The 5,384-nt window shown below is 43.2% G+C and overlaps 1 pseudogene; it reads left to right on the top strand.

Annotated features, from left to right (window-relative positions):
* The first annotated feature begins 385 nt into the window (after positions 1–385).
* On the top strand, positions 386–2,049 carry LOC141584454 (destrin pseudogene; annotated as a pseudogene).
* The last annotated feature ends 3,335 nt before the right edge of the window (positions 2,050–5,384 follow it).

Raw genomic sequence — 5,384 nt, 5'->3', positions numbered from 1 at the left:
AAATCAAACGTGATGTCCCTTCTGTGACAGCCACTCCAGATGCTAACAACAGGTCCAGAGGGCTTATGTTCTTTCAATATTAATTACGAAGCAGAAGTGTAATAAGACCATGTGGCAGGGAACGCTGTGGAGCTTGGCAAGGTATTTTATCAACATATTATTATATTCAGATGTAGGTGAGCCCAGAGGATGATGCGGGACTCTGAAACCAGCCCAGGTCTTGGCAGACCCACTGTTTCCACACCCGTGGGAGTGGCCTCAGGGAGAGAGGCTTAATCACCCTGAACATGAGGCTCCTTGGGCCTCAGAATACAGGTCAAGAGTGTTGACAGAAAGCGCCATAGTCCCCTGTGGAATCCATCAGTGTGGATTTGGTTTTCTTCCTGAACATCCACACTCATGGCCACATGAGGGGTGTGGCCCCATCAAGGTCATGTTGTGAAGTGACCTGTTACCAAGCTCTTTGGATGCATTAGGCACTCTACATAAATGTCTCATGTAATCCTTACAATGACGCTGTGACGTAGACTGATGTAAACACTGCCATGGCCTCCAGGATCCATTCTCCCCTTTTTTGCCCCCAATGCAGAGCAGCCTGCTTTTGCTCAGATGGACAATATCCCAACTAAACAAACCTGATTTCCTGGGCTTCCTCAGGGCTACCGGAGACCATGTGCTTCAACTCAGGCCAATGAGTAGTGTGAATCCCCTGGGCGGGAAGGCTCTCTGGAAAACTGTTGCTTTCGGACAAGAAATGACAGATTCAGTTGCCTTTGCTTGCTACCTACCCTCTTCCTTTTTTCTTGTGTGAAAGATCAAGATGACTGGAAGGACAGCAGTCACCTTACAGTCATGCATGAGAGGGGCTAAATTCTTGGGATAGGAAAGCTACATAACAGACAGGCATGGAGGGAGAAGGTCAATTACCATGGAGGGCTCACAGAATTCTTTCACGGTAAGATTTGATTCACAGCACTGAGGAGGATGCTCAGCTCTCTTGTCCTGCGACTGCTTCAGAGAAGATGGTCTCAGGAGTGCAAGTTGCTCATGATGTTGCATTTTTTTCTTTTTTGAATGAAAGTTTGGAAATGCCCCACACCACAAGAAATCAAGAAAAAAAAAGGAGGCTGTCTTTTTAATTAAAAAAATTTTTTTTTTTGGTCTCAGTGCAGACAAAAAGTGCTTCATGGTAGAAGAAGGCAAAGAGATCTTGGTGGAGATGTTGATGTAATCACAACTGGTCCTTTCAAGCATTTTGTGGGAATGCTTCCTGAAAAATGATTGCTGCTATGCTTTGTATGATGCACTTTTGAAACTAAGGAACCCAGAAAAGAAGAGTCGATGGGTTTTTGTGGGGTTTTTTAAACTTTTATTTTTTGTAGGCACTCAAACTAGCACTTATGAAAAGTAAACTGATCTACACAAGCTCCAAGGATATAATCTAAAAGAAATTTTCAGGCATAAGCATGAATGAGCCAGAAGATCTCAATCGGGCTTGTGTTGCTGACAAGCTAGGTGGGTCCTTAGTTGCAGCCTTTGAAGGATGCCCTGTGTAGATCATCATTCAGTGCCATAAATTGAAAGCTTCCATGTTTAATGTTATCCTCTTGCTATACAAATAAAGCATGTATATTTAGGCCAGGGTCTCACTGAGGGGGAACTCTCTTGTCATTTTTTTTAGAGTAAATATTCTAGAAACACATGTAAACAGCCCTAAATAACTCTAATGTCTAACGTTAAAAAAAAAAGATTTGGAATTTCTGGTCATAGCCTTGTATATACTAACAGCAAGGCGATAGGATTAAATAAAAGCTACCATGAAGAAAGAAAGCGGGTATCGCTAAGTGGAAGCTGTATGTAAATTTGAAGGAGACAAATGAATTCCTATGGTGTTCTAGTGATAACAAACAGGATTTTTATTTTCTTCTCTACCCTCTTTCTTCACCCCAGTAAAAGAGATTTCAGAAGCACTATTACACCAGAAAGGAAAAATAAGAGATTGTATTTGTGTTCAAGACGCTGGATTTTAAAATGTTTGCTATCCAAAATGTTCTGTACCCTTTACACCCAAGTAGGGTGAAGTTTCACTGAAAAGTCACTTTTTTATCTTTAAAATGAGGTTTTTACAAAAGGATGGCAGGAGGGAATCTTGTCATGGACTTCTTTTTCTTTAATGAGCCGTGGTTTCTTCATGTATCATGGATCTGCTTGAAAAGCCTCTTTATTCACTTGCAGTTTAACTCAGGGAGAATTAAGCGGGTCAACCCCAAACAGGTTTTTGGCTTGTACCAAGAATAAATGATTTTCCCCTGGAACTGCCTGAAGAAGAAAATTACAAAGAAAGATTTGATTCTTAAGTCCAGAACCCATGAGCCCTGAACTTCAGGGATATTGTTCTTGCTTTGATCACAGATATAGAAAAGAAAAGAAGAAATAAAACCCCACTATATTCTTACCTGTTTCTTGCCTTTAGATGGGAAAGACCACATCAGGTCTCTCCCAAGAAGTCAGAAAATACATGCATAATTTAAAGGAAATTTCTGGACGGTTATATGGTTTAGGACCAACTTTCCCCCAATCAGCTGACTTAGGATTGCCTCGTTCCCAATCAGATGGCTTAGTACCATCCCTTCTAAATCATCAAAACTGCCCACAGCAGCCTGAGGGTATCCAGCAGATATTTATCTAAATGACCACAGTGTAGTGGGAATAGACTCAGTGCTACAGGAAGTGAGAGATAATGGAAGATGTGGTGTCATATGTCAGGACTTCTAAGCCAGTCTGACAGCCAGGGTTGTGCCAAGGGCATGTGTGATCCAGAGCAGGCCACTCTATGCACTCCCTTCTCCATGCTGCAGGATTTTTATTCAGGTGAATCCAGATTAAAAAAATGAATACACCCTTAAATGATGAAACCATAAGCAATGGCTGTAAGTGGAAGTGGTTCAGGACCAAAGAAGCTGATTGAGGTAAAGGCATCTCCCAATGACAAGGGACAGTCTGAGAACAGAAAGGCAGCTGTTGCAAGGCAGTTGATGCTCAGAAGGTAATGCTATTTCCATTCATACTGGCTGGGAGAGCTGGTTGAGGTGTGCAGAGGAAAAAAGGCATGGCTAAGGCTGACACATGCTCATTCGTACAGATATTTTAATAATAATAGCAAACAGTAAGCCTTTACTTGTGCCAGGCAGTGTGCTAAGAACTTTACATGGAGTGCCTCATTTTGTTTTCACAACTCTATGGAATTCTTTCTAGATCCTTTAATACAGAGGAAGATGAGGCTTAGAAAAGTCAAGTAAATTGAGCATGTCACTGTGTTTGTTAGGATAGTTAAACCATGATTCAAACATGAGCAGCCAGACCCTGGACTTGACCTCTTAACCCTCACTGAAGTCATGATTTTTACTTTGTGCTGTTCAATGCCTTGAGTCCTGGGAATGTCAACATGATTGAGACATTTCCCTCTGTCTTAGAGCTGAATATTTTAACTTACAGGTTTGTAATATTAAAGATTTTTGCCATTATTCTTTTTGAGGACTACACATATAATCTACCTGATACATTTGGATTCTTTCTAGTCACTTTTCACTAATTACCATGTTTCTTCCCTGCCTGACTTAGTGTCTTGGCCCAAATCAGATCTAAGGAGGAGAGGGGAAGAAATGGAGGTTAGAAGCCTCGGTTCACCTCACCACATGGACATGTACAGAGAATCAGAAGAGAACATAACTTCCAGAATAAAAGCAAAGCCCATGTGTTATAGATAGGAGGCTGGAGGAAAGGGAGATGAATTCTAACTGAGGGAGTTGCGGAAAGCATCCAAGGAACAGTGACATTGGGCTGGGTATTGAAACCCGGTATTGCTACCTGAGAACCTGTTTATCCAGCCACCTAGACCCTGAAGCAGATTTATTCAAACTTTGTGACCTGGAGATGGTACTGCTTGCCACATAGACTTACCCCACCAAACACTGCTCAACCTTCCTTCATGTCCTGGAGCAGGTGTCCCCAAACTACGGCCCGTGGGCTGCATGCGGCCCCCTGAGGCCATTTATCCGGCCCCCCACCGCACTTCAGGAAAGGGCACCTCTTTCATTGGTGGTCAGTGAGAGGAGCACAGTATGTGGCGGCCCTCCAACGGTCTGAGGGACAGTGAACTGGCCCCCTGTGTAAAAAGTTTGGGGATGCCTCTCCTGGAGGCAAAGGAAGAAGAAAAAGAGGAAGGAAGGAAAGAAGGAAGGAAGGGAGGGAAGGAGGGAGGGGGGAGGGAGGGAGGAATGAGGAAGAGAGGGAGGGAGGGAGGGAGGAAGGAAGGAAGGAAGAAGGGAAGGAGGGGGGAAAGGAGAGAGGGAGAGAGGGCAAAAGGATGGAGGGAGGGAGATGGCATATAATGAGAAGAACAAAGGACAAATAGGGAAAGAGCCTAGTTATTTCTCAAGATCTCTCAGTGCATAAGGGCTCTGCCTACAAATCCCAAATTTTGGAGCCACCTTAAAGAATCCCCTTGATACTGATTGTCCAATTAGTGAGTCTCAACCTTGGCTTCAAGGAAATCTTGATCATTTTCAGGGGATGTTGTCCAGGCATGCATTATTTTTGTAAATTCCCAGGTTATCTAATGTCCAGCCAACATCAAAGACTTTTGCAATGGACCACAGTGGACAGACAATCCCCTCTTGTGATTGTGCTTCTGCATCTCTGCCAGGTTTTGGCTTCACTTGTATGCCATGTGGCAGGTGAGCCTTGTCCGTCTTCAGATCATCCTCAATGCTGAGTTGGAAACAGCCTTGCGCTCTGTAAAGTACCAGGGCCCTTTAGCCATATAAAAGGGTTGAAGTCTGGAAGAATTCAGGAGGCCGAGTTCTCACAATCTGGTTCCCCATAGTTATTCTTAGGCAGGAGTGGGGAATCAAATTTCAAGTTGTTTATAGCAACCTCAGGGTTTTACTTTTTATTGAACCCCCGTGGGAGGCACCAAAGAACCAGTAGAAAAGGGATGACAGTGTTTGAAGAGGGTGGTTTGGTCCTAATGAAGAAGATAAACAAAGTGGGTAGTTGTTTCCTGCTGAGAGAAAGGTCACTGGGATGACCTTGTGAATAGGTCTTGTGAATTGGTATTTTTAAAACCTCCATCTTACCTTCCGTATCAATCACTTTTCACCAGAAACAATAAAATTATGTGTAGCACATGTTATTTCCTCTTTTCAAATTGCTTTCAGTAAACCTATTTGGCTAAACAAATAAGTAAAACGTCTTTGGGAGGGGCATGTTGATGTAAATTACCACCAACTAATGAGGCCAGCTGGGATGATTCTGACCAGGAAGCTTTAGACCTTCTGCAGTGCATTTGCTTTTCTTCAGTCCTCCGTCAAACACTGTGCCAA

The sequence above is a fragment of the Saimiri boliviensis genome, chromosome 5, assembly GCF_048565385.1.
Source record: "Saimiri boliviensis isolate mSaiBol1 chromosome 5, mSaiBol1.pri, whole genome shotgun sequence".
NCBI classification, from domain to species: domain Eukaryota; kingdom Metazoa; phylum Chordata; class Mammalia; order Primates; family Cebidae; genus Saimiri; species Saimiri boliviensis.
Note: the sequence above shows the minus strand (reverse complement) of the source record. Positions and strands in the feature narration are given on the sequence as shown.